This window comes from Phodopus roborovskii, unplaced genomic scaffold (assembly GCF_943737965.1).
Source record: "Phodopus roborovskii unplaced genomic scaffold, PHOROB, whole genome shotgun sequence".
Classification (NCBI taxonomy): domain Eukaryota; kingdom Metazoa; phylum Chordata; class Mammalia; order Rodentia; family Cricetidae; genus Phodopus; species Phodopus roborovskii.
The window spans coordinates 11,608,171-11,623,340 of NW_026125052.1; the positions used below are offsets into that span (position 1 = coordinate 11,608,171).

General features: G+C 45.6%; 1 pseudogene; it reads right to left on the bottom strand.

The window, feature by feature from the left end:
• Positions 1-1,674: 1,674 nt before the first annotated feature.
• On the bottom strand, positions 1,675-3,493 carry LOC127220895 (prothymosin alpha-like; annotated as a pseudogene).
• Between the last annotated feature and the right edge of the window lie 11,677 nt (positions 3,494-15,170).

Here is a 15,170-nt window from a genome sequence, read left to right on the forward strand (position 1 = left end):
GCCAAAGTCACATGGTGATACATAGGTTAATAGTAATGGGTTAGTAATTAGTTAAGAGAGAGCTAGCCAGTAAGAAGCCTAAGCCAATGGCCAAGCAATTATAAATACATATTAAGTCTCTGAGTACTTACTTCACAGTGGCTTCGGGACATGGTTGGGTAGAGAGAAGCAGTCAGGTGAGACAGAGAAAACCTGCTTCAGAGGGGAAATTAGCAACATAAACAGCATAGCCATCTCTCTAGCCCCAGATTTCTTCTTTCTTTTCTTTGAGGCAGGGTTTCACTATGGATCTCAGGCTAGCCTGAACACACAGTTCCACCACAAACTCCCCTGCCCCCACCATAACCCCTGGCACCAAGAGCTAGAATTCTGTAATCTACCTTGTACCACAATGCCTACCTCAAAACGTCAACTCTTGGGATACACACCTTTAAACCAAACTTAAACCACTTCAGTGGTGTCAATTAGTTTTTGCATCAAAACAAACTACCCTAAAACAAGTCTGTCTCATGATGGTAAAGCTTTTGGTTTGGAATAACTGAGGGAGGGACTGAGCCAGAATGATCTAAAAGTCTCATCCACATGTTTGTTGGCAGAGCAGTCTGAGGAAGCCTCGGGAGTCACTAATGGCTCTTCATCTAGCCCCTCATCTTCCAGAGGTGTCGTCACAACACAGGGTTTGATAGGTCAGCAGGAGAGGGCACCTCATACCTGGTGCTGGGGTTTGAACCCAGCTCGTCCCCCCACCCCCCATACAAGGCAAGTGCACTCCACCCCACAGCCCTTCCAAGTCTCTTTTCCTCACATGACTAATGGAGAACAAGCCACCTGGCTAAGCTCTGTGAAAAGTGAGAAACAGACTCCAACTCCTACGAGCACTGTCACAATCCTAATGCAGAGAGGGGCATGCATTCGGGGGAGGAGGGATCCGAGGCCATTTCTGCAGGCTACCACAGGCTTTAGGACAAATATTAAATCAAAGGTGTGGTTGGTTATCGCACCCTTTTAAAAGTGAAATTTGAAAGGATTCAACCAGACAAAAAGTTGCACGGTTAATTGTGCGGTCCCACAAAAGCCTGATATGCTTTTGCTTTTTTGTTTTTAGAACAACTCAGCAAAATAAAATTCCGGTTTATTGATGGACATTGTTTCACACATATATCAAACAGGCCAAAATAAATAAACAAAACAGCTACTTCATAGACCCCCCCCCCAAAAAAAAAAGGAAGGAAAAAAAAAAAGAAACCTTTTATCTTTGGCCTTTTTAACCATTTCATACAAACCTACTACTTATAGTACTGCTAGGTACATACACAAAAAACGTTACTGGGATGCTCAGAATAAGATTGTTTTTTGTTGTTGTCTTTTTTTTTTTTTTAACAAGGGTTTTTTTTTTTTTTTCTCCTTTGAGATTATAATGAACATGGTCACACCACAAGTAAGGTCAGTAAGTAGGACAGAGATCGCTCTGAGGGCTGGTTTGGTCACCCGTTATCATTAAAAATGGCTGACCCCCTAACAATATGTACAAAATTATAAAGTGTAAATAAAAATACAAATTTTCCTTTTAAAGTATTTTCAAGAAAAAAAGCAAGGCCTTGGAAGTTTTGGTTTTCTTTCCTCTCCTGTTGCAAATTCATGTTGTGCTTTTGGTGGGGTGGTGCAGAGCGCATGTCATCTGTGGCTGGCACTGCCTGCTATGGATGGGCGGGGCCTGCTCCTCTCCCCGAGCCCGAAAGTGGAGGGTGAATAGGTCACGGTGGCCTTAAGTTTAGCTTTTCCTTTCTGCTGTCTAAAATCCTCATCAATCTTCTGCTTCTTGGTGTCAACATCATCATCCTCATCTTCGGCTACCCACTTACCCGTAGGAGCCTCAGCTACCTCACCTTCATCTCCATCCTCTTCCTCACCATCACCTTCTTCCTCTTCATCTACCTCATTGTCAGCCTCTTGTTCCCCATTTTCCTCATTAGCATTCCCATTGGCAGGTGAGTCTCTTCCATTCTCTGCCTCCTCCACAACTTCCTTCTTCTCCTTCAAGTCCTTGGTGGTAATCTCGGAGTCTGGTGTCCATGGCCGTATCTGACAAGGTGAGGCACGCCGGTGATCTTCTGCAGCGAGGGAGGAGAGAAATGGAGTTCCAAGACTCTGGACAGAAAGCTGCTGGAGTCTGCCTCGGAGGAGGCCTGCAGCGAGCACAGAGCAGGACCCGGGAACAATGCAAAGATGGCTTTTCAGAGCAGCCAGTGGGGCCTGATGTGCTTTTATTAAGCCACGTATCTGATACTGAATCTGGGGAGAAAGTCTGAGGGAACTGTGGGCGTAGCTTTTGGCCCAGCAAATGGTCTGGAATCAAATACAGAGAACACGTTTCCTTTTGAGAGTTATTTTGGCAAAGTGGCCCCACCTGAGCTGAAAGGGGACTAATGGTGTAACCCAATTTCCACGTCTCGACCTTGTACAGATAAGGAGCCTGGCAGCCACACAAAGCACACATTCCTCAGTGTTGTCTAAAACTACCAAGGAGAGCCAGGCAGCAGGCTCATCCTGTACTGCCGCCCCCCCCCCCCCGGGGTGACTGAGACAGTGTGGCCAGGGAATCTGAGGCTCCCTCTTTGGGTTCTCACTCTTGTTGATGAGGACTTAGAAACAGAAGCTAGAGAGGTGGGTGCAGTGGTTAAGAGCATTTATTCCTCTTACAGAGGGCTCAGGTTCCCAGCACCAACAGCCAGGCAGCTAAGAAATACCTGACTCCTCTTAAATGTCGCCCTCTTCTGGGCACTTGCACACCCATGAAATAAATACACACAGACACCACACACACACACACACACACACACACACACACACACACACACACACTTTTAAGTAATAATTTAGAAACAGACTTAGAAGGGAAATCAAAGCCACCTTTTTATTTTCTTTTTTGACATGGGGTCTCACTATTACAGCGCTGGCTGGCCTGGAATTGGCTATGTAGATCAGGCGAGCATCTAACTCACAGAGATCCACCTGCCATGTACAAAGCATGGATTTAAGCCACGTACAATCAAGGGAGGCCTTTTGGTTTCTTTTTTTTATTTATTTATTGATGTATTTTATGTATATGAGTGCTCTATTTGCATTAACACCTGCAGGACAGAAGAAGGCATCAGATCCCATTAGAGATGGTCGTGAGCCACCATGTGGTTGTTGGGAACTGCACTCAAGGCCTCTGGAAATTCAGTCGGTGCTCTTAACCTCTGAGCCATCTTTCCAGCCCCTCATTTCTTTAATACTGTCCAGGGCCTGCACATGTTTTTCCTCACTCCCTGAGCTTTCTAGCTTGTTCCCTAAAAGCCCCTTCTGCCGTCAGCGCTATGCAGAGCAGCTGGCTAGCTGACCTTCGTTGCTGAACCCTTTTTCCTTTCTTCGGTTCCAACTCCAAAGGCATGGCTTCTTCCTCTTCTTGTCTCCTGCCTCCCAACCTGGATTTGAAGCTTGCCTGCCCCATGGTTCTCTTTCTAAAATCCAAGTATGCTTGTCCTCAGGCAGGCCTGTGAGATCTTCAGTTGATAAAGGTGTGCCACCAAGCCAGGTGACCTGATTGGTCTCTACAAATCACAGTGTGGAAGGAGGGAAGTGACTCAAGCAAGCTGTCCTCTCGTCTCCCTATGTGGAGTGTCATGAATGTGCATACATGTATATACACACACAAATTTTAAAATGCAATATATTTTTTTTTTAAAAATGTCATCAGCCAGGTGGTAGGGGCAGATCCCTTTAATCCCAGCACTTGGGAGGCAGATTTCTATGAGCTTGGTGGACAGCCTGGTTTACATTGTGAATTCCAGGATGGCCAAGGCAACAGAGTGAGGCCCTATCTGTCGTAGAATATTATTTTAAGATGTGTTACGTTTGTTTATGCTGTGAAACATTTATTTTGATGATGCAAAAATGTGTTGCATTCTTTTATGCCTCATTTGTTTAACTATGTGAAGTTATGTTACTTTGCCCGTCTAAAACATAATTGGTCTAATAAAGAGCTGAACGGCCAATAGCAAGGCAGGGGAAAAGACAGGTGGGTCTGGCAGGCAGAGAGAATCAATAGGAAGAGAAAAAGAGGGATCAGGAAGCAAGGGAGATCAAGGAACAAGAGTAGGAGGAGGACACTGGGGCCTAGCCACACAGCCAAAAAAAAAAAAGATACACAGAAATAGAAAAAAACCCAGAGGCAAAAGGTAGATGGAATAATTTAAGAAAAGCCAGCAAGAAACAAGCTAAGCTAAGGCCGGACACTCATAAGCAAAAAAGAGTCTTGGTGTGAGATTATTTGGGAACTGGGGGGCAAGCCCCCAAAAGCTAGAGTCCTGTCTCATAACTATCAAAAGGAATAAATACACAAGGGAAGGGGAAACAGCTGAGCGTTAGTGGTGCACATCTTTAATTCCAGCACTCAGAGGGCAGAGGCAGTCAGATCGCTGTGAGTTCAAGGCCTGCCTAGTCTACAAAGCTACACAGAGAAGCCCTGTCTCAAGAAAACAAACGACTACAACAACAAAAAAGTGAACAAACCCCACGGGGTAAAGCACAGGTTTTGTAGTGCTGCTGGATGGAAGCTGAAGCCATACACAGGAGGGGCTTCTGGGAAAAAAAGTTCATTATCCCTTTACATGGATAATCAGCCCTCCCTTCTCTCTAGCATGTGCCTTAGTTAGGGTTACTGTTGCTATTATAAAGCACCATGACCAAAAGCAAACTGGGGAGGAAAGGGCTTCCACTTCCTTCACTGATGGAAGTCAGGACAGGAACTCAAGCAGGGCAGGAACCTGGAAGCAGGGGCTGATGCAGAGGCCATGGAGGAGGGCTGGTAACCCCATACCACCCCATACAGCTTGCTCAGCCTGCTTTCTTATAGAACCCAGGACCACCAGCCTAGGGATGCAAACATCAACAATGGGCTGGGCCCTCCCTCATCAACCGTTAATTAAGAAAATACCTTACAGCTGGATCTAATAGAGGCATTTTCTAAATTAAGATTGCCTTCTTAATCTGTGTTGGCATAAGACCAGCCAGTACAACTGACCCCTTGTCAACTTGACACACAAACACATCACTACTGAGCCACTTTCTTATTCCTCCCCAAAAGGTCACATTAAAAACATAAATAACTTTAAAAGTCCCAAGTCTTTACAAATTCAATACATTAAGATTTCAGTGGTTTTTTTTTTTTTTTTTGTTTGTTTGTTCGTTTTTTTGTTTTGTTTTGGTTTTTCGAGACAGGGTTTCTCTATATTGCTTTGGAGCCTGTCCTGGAACTCACAGAGATCCACCTGCCTCTGCCTCCCAAGTGCTGGGACTAAAGGTGTGCATCACCAATGCCCGGCTTAAAATTTCCTCTCTTTGAAATATGCAATCTCCCTAAAAATTCAAAGTCTCTTTTAAAGTTTCAAGTCTTTCAGCTGTGCTCCTATAAAAATCAAAATTAAACTAAGTATCTTCTTCAAGAGGGAAGAGCTAGGGCACAATCACCGTCTGAGCCAAGCAAAACCAAACTCCAGTTATCTGAGATGCACTCATGATTGGGCTCCTCGGAGGAGCTTGGGTCCCTTCTCCAGATCTGCTCTCTGCAGCCACACTCACTGCTCATCTTCTAGGCTCCGGCTGGTTCCAGTCCACTGCTGCTGCTGTTCTTAGTGCTCATCCCATGGTACTGGCATCTCTAAAACGCTGGGGTCTTCTGCTGTAACTGGGCTGCGTTTCACCAATAGCCTTTCCTGTGGTGCTAAGTCTGGCGCCAAGTCTCAACTTCTCTGCATGGCACCTTCAGTCCTGGCCCTTCAACCATCACTGAGGCTGCACCTTCGCCAGTGTCCTCACCCGGCCTCTCACAGTGCCAAGCCTCAGCTGTTCTCCATGCTGTTATTTCATGCCTTCAAAACCAATACCACCTTGGTGACTCCTTACACTACCAAGGTCAGCTGCCAATAGGAGGTATACCCTTGGTTGCCTCTTTTTTTTTTTTCCTTTTTTTTGGTTTGTGCAAGACAAGATGTTTCTGTGTAGTCCTGGCATTTGCTCTGTAGAGCAGGCTGGCCTCAAACTCACAGCAATCCACCTACCTCTGCCTCTTGAGTGCTGGGATTAATGGTGTGTGATATCACCGCCTGGCCAGCTGGTCTCTTCTTAGTCATCACTAAATTCTCAGCTCCAGCCAACCAGCATGAGTATCCCAGCAAAGCAAAGGTTTCATCTTAGTAGTTCTTAGTATCTTGTAGTACAGTCTCTTGTAAATCACAGCTGATTTTTCAGCCCCAACTAACCAGAACTACAGAATCTTAAGTCAAAACAGCAAATGGCCCTGAGTCTTTAAACTTCCCTCCAAAACCTCATAATCCAGGCCTCCATCCTCTGCACCACTCAATATTCTTATCTTCCAAGCTCCTACAGAAGATCCCACTGAGCTCTCAACACTCAATGGCTTTTCTAGCCCAAAGTTCCAAAGTCCTACAAACTCCCAAAACATGGTCAGGTCTGTCACAGGAATACTCCACTCCTGGTACCAATGTGTCTTAGGGTTACTATTGCTATGATGGAAAAACCATGGCCAAAAGCAAGCCAGGGAGGAAAGGGTTTAATTGGCTTACACTTTCATATCACTGTTCATTGGAGGACGCCAGGACAGGAACTCAAATGGGGCCTGAGTCTGGAGGCAGGAGCTGATGCAGAGCCTGTGGAGGGGAGCTGCTTAATGGCTTGCTTTCATGTTATGAGCAGTTTTCCGGGCCAGCCTGGCCCCACAGCCGCATCAGTACAAATAACACACAGAGATGCTGTATTAGATATAAAGCTGTTGGCCTGATACACGTGTTTCTTATTAGCAAACTTTGTCTTAAATATTAACCCATTTCTATCAATCTAAGTGTTTCCAGGTGGTCTTATCTTACTTGAGATAGTGTTCAGACCTCTTCCTCTCAAGTCCGTACATCTTGACTCTCCTTATTACATCTCCCAAAATCATTCTGGTCTCCAAGTCTGGCTTATCTTGCCTTCCTATTTGCCAACAGTGCTTTATCCATTAACCAATAAGAGAAAAATATTTACAGAATGACATCTCCCATCACATTCTCTTGGTTTGCTCAGACTGCTTTCTTATAGAACCCAGGACCACCAGTCCAGGGATGGCCCCACCACAATGGGTCTACCCCCCCACTGATCACTAATTAAGAAAATGACTAACAGCCAGATCTAATGGAGACGTCTTCTCAATTAAAGTTGCCTCCTTCAGGTAACTCTAGTATGTGTGTCAAAGTAGGATTAGCCAACACATATATTTAAGTGACACAGATTTCTTGAAGGAGTGGACTCCTCCTGGTTATGTGATTGACTTAGATTAACTATTTTCTTTCTTATGTGTGTGTTTGCCTTCTTGTATGTGTGTATGTATGTATGTATGTATGTGATTCATTCCTTTGACTGAGAGGAAGTAGCCATGCCTCAGTGGACCTCAGCAGAGCCTGGATACCTCCACCTTAGATCTCCTGGGGCTGGAGTTCTAGGCGGTTGTGAAATGCCCAACTTGGGGGCTAAGAATCAGACTCAGGTCCTTTGAAAGAGCAGAAATTACTTAAACACTGAGCAATCTCTTCTCTAGTTTCACTCCTCTCTGCCCCCTTTTTTTCTTTGAGGGAGGGAGGGAGGGAGGGAGGGAGGGAGAGAGAGAGAGAGAGAATGTTTTGAAACAAGGTCTCATGTAACCCAGTCTAGCCTCAAACTCCCTCTCTAGCTGGGAATGGCCTTGTGCTCCCTATCCTTCTGCCCTGAGTGAGTGCTGAGATTACAGGTATGCACACTTATGCCAGGTTTATGTGGTAATGAGGGTGGTACTCAGGCTTTGTGCATGCTAGGCACACATTATCAATTGAGCCATGTTCCTAGCCTCTGGACTCCACTCCTCCCCGCTGCCCATCTTAATAGCTTACTGAATTGCCACAACCATAACTTTAAAACACAGTGAAGTAACATTGCTGGGTTTTTCCTTGGTTTTGACTTTGTGGTATTGGGGGGTGGAACCCAGGGATCTGTGCATAATGGCTAAGCCAGTTCACCTACTGCAGCATCCAGAAGGCCTCGCTGGCTTCTGGGGTTAATTCTGGTTTCCTAGAGAGTTCCCTGGAGGTTTACATAATACACACTTGTTCTAGTTTAGCTCTTTAGTAACTACTAGTGTATCTCTTCTTTGTGTGTGTGTGTGGGGGGGTGGCTTTTTGAGACCGTGTTTCTCTGTGCAGCCATGGTTGGCCTCGAACTCAGATCTGTCTCCACCTATGCAGTGTTGTGATCAGAGGGTGTACAACCACAGGCCCAGCCTGTATCTCAATTTCTTCAATTTGCTTGTGATTCTTTTGCTACATCTTGATTAGTTTTCTAGAATTCACTAATGTTACTGTGATTTTTAAAAGTTATTCCTTGAGTTTGTCAATATTCATTTCTTGGTACCCTGATATTTCTAAGGTAACATGTATTCTATGTGTACCAGTATTTTGCTTATTTGCATGTATGCGTACCACCTGTGTGCAGGGCCCAGAGTTCAGGACAGGGTGTCAGGCCCCGGGAACCAGGCTACGCTGGGCCCTATCAAGAGAAGGCAGTGCTCTCAGGCACTGGGTCATCTCTCCACACCGGAGGAGGTGAAAACTGTACATTTGTGAGAGTCACATGTGCGCCACGAAAGTGTTCCATTACTGAGCAACTTTTTGTTTTATTTCTTGTAGAAGTAACTCACTTCTTCAGGTCACATGACCCAAAGTGACTGTATTAAGCATCACAGTTTTCAGTTATTGTTGTTTACCTCTTTTATACCATGTGTAGTGATGCATGCCTTTAATCCCAGCACTCAGGAGGAGAGGCTGGAGGCAGGAGGATCTCTTTAAGGCCAGCCTGCTCCACAGAGAAAGTTCCAGGATAGCCAAGGCTGTTGCACAGAAAAACCCTGTCTCAAAAAAAGTGAAAAACACCACCACAATAAAAACGGTACTTTATTTTTTAAAAAAATTATGCATATGTACCAGAAAAGGACCCCCACACACACACACACACGCCATCACTAATGTATGAAAGTCAGAGGAAAACTTTGTGTCATTAGTTCTCTCCTCCTAAACAAAAACAAAAGAATTAACTTTTTAAGGCTTGTTTTGATTTTATGTGTATGGATGTTTTGCCTGCATGAATACTACCCACTCTGCACTAAGTGCACACAATGCCTGTGGAGGCCAGAAGAGGGCACCAGAGCTCCTGGATGGCTGTGTGCTGCCATGTGGGTGCAGGGACTTGAACTCAGGTTCTATGTCCTCTGCAAGAATAGCACACATCCTAAGCACTGAACAATTGCTCTAGCCCCTTTCCACTTTTATGTGGACTCCAGCAGAGCCAGAGACCCTGTTTTCTCCCCCCCCCACCCCAATCCCAAGGCGTTCTGTGTGTAGTTCTTATCCTGGGACTCATCATGTAAACCAGGCTGGCCTCGAACCCAGAGATCTATCATATCTACCTGTCCTACACACACACACACACACACACACACACAGTGCTGTAATTAAGGTGAGTGCCAACACACCCAGCTTCCTTTCTTGAAGTATAGGCTCCCTGTTAATTCATCTTTACTAACAACGATTGAAAGAAAGTACAAAATGAAAATATTTTGTGTCAAGATTCTGGGGCATGTAGGCCAGGCTGTGGTGGTGGGCACTTTTAATCCCAGAAATAGAGAGACAGAGGCAGGTGCACCTCTGTGAACTGGAGGCCAGCATGAACAACTTGGGCCATTATGCAGAGCAACCCTGTCTTGGGGTGGGGGAGATTCTGTGGCATACAACCAAAGCTGTCTTAAGAGGTACATTTGTAAGAGCTGGTTAGATGACCCAGCAGGTAAAGATGCCAGAAGTATGTAACAGAGCAACCCTGTCCCCCCCCAAAAAAAAACAAAATTAAAAAGGCCTTCTGTGAGAAATGTAGATAAGTAGGTAGAAAGGGACATGCACGCGCGCGCGCACGCACGCACGCACACACACACACACACACAGAGCGAGAGTTTTGTGAGAAATGATGGTCAGTGATAGATATATGTGCCTAGCAGGCCCAAAGCCCCTAGGTTTGAACACCAGAACAGGGAAAAATAAGCCATATTCTACAAACCAGGTATTTGACATGAATTGTTTCACAGATGCTGGGCAGTGGAAGGAAGCCTTAACACAGTTCTTCAGATACTGTAGTGGTCTGAATGAGAAGCACCCCACAGGCTCACATGTGTAATGTTTAGTCACCAGGGCACAGGGTCAGCCTTTTGGTGTGTCAAGCTCTCAGCTACCGCTCCAGCACCATGACTCTCTGCTACATTAACTCTGTAAACTGTAAGCAAGTACCCATGTTAAACACTCTCTCAAGTCGCCTTGGCCATAGTGTCGCCATAAAACAGTAACAGATAAGCAACACTTTAAGAGCTATGGGAAATGAAGGTGCCTATTACTGAGATGCTAAATTCTAATCATGGTTCTTCCCACCTGTGTATTCCACACTCATCCAACAGCCTAGCCCATAAGCTTGTTTCCTGAGGTAATGGCCACCCAATTGTCCCATGCCTTTGGTCGCCTCTGAAAAATCCCACTGAACCTGTCTTCCCTGTTCAACTCTCCATTGGCCTATGTTAACCCTCTAGATGGCAGGGCATCTTTAGGAAGCAACTCCAGTACTACCTGCCAGATTTCCAATATGATCCCACAACTTAGAACACTAGTCCTTCAAGTGTGTACAATTCTATATTGGCACCTAGAGCTACTTAAAGGTTTCCATAACTGCCCTTCCCCATAGGGAGGCAGAGGCAGGCAGATTTTTGTGAGTTGGAGGCCAGACTACAGCAAAAAAAAAAAAAAAAAAAAAAAGCAAACAAAACCCATGTCTTGAAAAACAGAGAGAGAGAGAGAGAGAGAGAGAGAGACTGACTCTAAGTCTCCTCATGGGCAGGGAGCCACACCTCTGAAAGGACATAAATTGCTGGACACTTTTAAATTAAAAGGCCTTCTGTGAGAAATGTAGATAAGTAGGTAGAAAGGTGCGCGCGCGAGTGCGCGCGCGCGCACACGCACACACACACACACACACAGAGAGAGAGAGAGAGAGAGAGAGAGAGAGAGAGAGAGAGAGAGAGAGAGAGAGAGAGTTTCTCTATGTAGTCCTGCAGACCTCAACAGAGCAGGCTGGCCTCAAACTCACAGAGATCCACCTGCCTCTGCCTCCCAAGGGCTTTGATTAAAGACGTGCGCCACCACCTGCCAGACACCTTCTTAATGCCCCAGCTATACCAGGGGAAGGAGCGAAAGGAATCCATTCCAAAACCTGTTTTAGGAGATGACAGGATGGCTCAGAAGACGAAGGTACTTTCTTTCCTGAGTTTAATCAGCAGGAGCCACACAGGGAAAGAAATATCCCCAAAGGTCTTCCTCTGATTCACCCCACCCCACCCACCCACTGCATAGGAAGGAAAGAACTGTTTCTCTATGCAGCCCTGACTGACCTGGAACTTCATCTTTAGATCAGGCTGGCCTCAAATGAATAAATTGGCCTGCCTCTGCTTCTACAGAGTTGGCATTATAGGCTTGTGCAAACCATTGCCAAAAAAAGAAAAAGGGGGGGGGGGGGGGGGGGGGGGGGTTTGGAAAGATGGTTCAGTGGTTAGCATTCACTGCTCTTCCAAAGGTCCTGAGTTCATTTCCTATTACCCACATGGCAGCTCACAACTGTCTGATGCCCTCTTCTGGTGTGCAAAGCACACAAATACATAAAATACATGAATAAATAAACAATGAAAATATTTTTTAAAAAAAGTTAGGATGGGAGTGGTGGTACATACATACCTTTAATCCCAGCCTCAGAGGCACAATCAGGAAGGTTTCTGGGAGTTTGAGGCCAGCCTGATCAACTTACTGAATTCCAGGACAGCCAGAGCTATGTAAAGAGACCCTGTCTCAACAATAAGCATAATCATAATTAAGATGGTTCAGAGGTTAAGAGCCTGTACTCTTCCAAAAGACCCAAGTTCCATTCCCAGCACACACATTAGGGTTTAAAGCTACCTGTAATTCCAGGCCCAGCAGAGCCAAAACTCCTGCCTCCGAGGAGCACTTGCATTCATGTGCATGGGTGCTTATGTGTGCACTTGACGGCTGTAGAGATGGCTCAGTGGTTTACATCATCAGTCACTTTCAGGACTCAGGTTGGATTCCCAGCACCTACATAGTGGCTCACAAACATCCTTAACTCCAGTTCCAAGACATCTAACACTTTCTTCTGATCTCCACAGGAAGCAGGACACATACGTACATGCAGGTGACACATTCACACGTATGCCACCAGCAACCTTCCTTGGGATGCTTGTTCATCTGGTTTCTCTGGGTCAGTGAATTTTTCTACGGTATGTTACTCCAGTAATTCTCAGCCTTCCTAATGCTGTGACCTTTTAATGCAGTTCCTCACATTGTGGTGACTCTGACCATATTATTTCATTGCAGCTGGGTATTGGTGGCGCACAACTTTACGCAGAGGCAGGTGGATCTCTGAATTCAAGGCCAGCCTGATCCATAGAGCTAGTTCCAGGTCAGGCTCCAAAGCTTCATAACTGTAATTTAGCTGTTATGAACTGTAATGTAAATATGTTTTCTGATGATCTTAGGTGTATGAAAGTGTAGTTCAACCCCAAGGGACCTTCAATGGACAAGTCTGATGCCCTCTGCAGGACTGTCCAGGGACGGGCCAGAAAGCTCTAGTGTGAAACAAAACAGCAGACCTTAAAGGTATGGCCCAGAAAACTCAGCTTCCTGGGCAAACCCATGGTTCCACACCAAAGCAAGACTCTGCCCTTCTCCAGGGTCCTCAAGTTCCTCTCATAGACAAATGGGCTGGAAGCCACTGAACTGATGGGGTAGATGGATGATCCCAGAAACTAGCCCAGGTCCTAAAAACAAAACAGATGTGGAGCTATACTTTATGAATGGCAACATTTCTGTTGGGGTTGCCAAACAAGGCATGTAGTAAGAACAATGGGAAGGAATAAAAGACTTAGTTACAAATTAGAACTGAACAGCAAGAGAGAATGAAATAAAAACCACTTTTCAGGAGACAATGCAAACCAGGTTTGAAACAAAAGGTAAGTGGCTGATGGGTAGATTTGCTCCTATCCAGAACTTAGTCATCATCAGCTGGCCAGCTGTGATGTTACCCATATAGCTGGAATGTCAGCTGGAGACCTCCTAGACTCAAAAAACTCCTTTCCAGAAGCAAACACACTCTGTTTTCAATAGAAGTTTCCTTTTATTTTGCGATGGAAACAGTGGAATGAATTGCTTTGTGGCTGAAACAATATTCACCAGGAAGGAACCCAGGTGCTCATCCATTGAAGGAACAAACTTGTCAAGTCCGAGCCATGTGCCCCCCTCCCCCAGCTTCAAGAACAGATAAGGTTGGGAGGAGGGCACAATCAAATTCAGGGTTGTGACAGCTGGCAGGGTTCTACAATTTCCAAGTCGTCGGGATTACAGAACATAACAGTCACAAGCAGCAGCCCCTTCAAACCCTTCCAGATTTCCACTCAGAATACTCCATCCCGTACTGGAAGCCATGTCTTAGGACTGCATATCAATCCACTTTGTCTTAGGGGAGTGGGTTCTTTTGACTTAACTCTGGTTTTTAGGAACCAGAGTAAGATTCTGAAGGGAGACTCCAAATGGTAATGTTTATTCATCATGCTAATTTATAATATGCTTAAATTCATTTCTAATGCACTTATTAGCAGTGGTTCACATAAAACTATTACCTGTGGCCCCCAACCACCTGCCAAGAGGAAACTGAGTCAGGACTGCATCACCCCAACCCAGTGTTCTTCTTGTGGTCTTGGTCACCTAGCTGGGAGAGTAGTGGCAGGGAGCACAGCTGGGTCTCACTGGCAGCCATGGGGTGGGGTGGGGATGTGACAAGCCAAGGAACACACTGGGAAGCTGAACTGTTCATAGCTATCACACTGTCTTAAGTGAAGACTGCCAAAAATTGAAAATTATGTATGGGGGGCACATTTAGGAAATTAGTCCATTGCTTACTGGAAATTGTCTCCCTCCTTTCAAAGAAAAAAATTTTTTTTTGGTTTTAATTTTTTAACATTTTTTTGGAAAGTAATTTTTAAGGTAATATTTTTTCCTTTGGAAAAAGAAACCTTTCCCTCCCCTAACCTAAGCAAGTTGAGTTGCCACTATCTAATTTCTCTATATTGTTTTGCTAAGAGGTAGATAAAAAACAAAAGTGAAATGGGGCTTCTAGAAGGTCCTTTAGAGGGTGGGGAGGGACTAGGTCAGCCAGTGGAATTCCCCAACTACAAAGATGGTGTAAGCAAGCCTGACAGACCAGGCTAGCCCCAGGGCAAAGGATCTCTTCTCCTCCCAGAGCCAATTGCCCCCCCATGGAGAGGAGGGACTCAGTGGAGGTGGAGACTGTCAAGAAACCCTGTTGACGAGACCCTGGTTCCAGGACTTAGGATGTAGAAGCAGAGCGAGGGATTCCTGGCCAAACGCAGAACTCACCTCTAGCCAGCTCTAAGGGAGAAACAGCTCATCCATACCTTTCCTCACCAGCTGGCCCATCTAAGCTAAAGCAGGTCAGAGGGACAAGCTGGAGGGAAAGGGGTGAAGCATGGGTGAGGAGAGAAGGGGGGGTTGGGATGAGATGACGAACCCTGCCAACCCGACCAATGTGAGTGGGGATCCTGGCAGGCCTGCCCGATTCCCCCAAGACAAACCTTTTGTGTCATAAGCCTCAAATCTTCTGGCTGGGATTCATACCCTCATGCATGAGTCCCTGCCCTTATTTCCAATTTTATTGTAAGGACTGAGGTAGATCATCCATTTATACTCGTAGCATTCATCATCTCTGATTACGAAAAACACGGTGCTCTAGGAGCTTCCTGCTATGTAAGAAAAACAAATGCTCTTCTTTTGTCAGTCCAGATTGAACCATCTGAGGTCATTAGTAATGGTACCACCAGACCATGCAAGCCTAAGGCTTTGGCCCATCCCCTAGAACCCTCGGGAATGTGGCCTTCTCCCTTATCCTGTACTCTCACAGAGACTTAGCCAAAGGAAAGAAACAGGAAG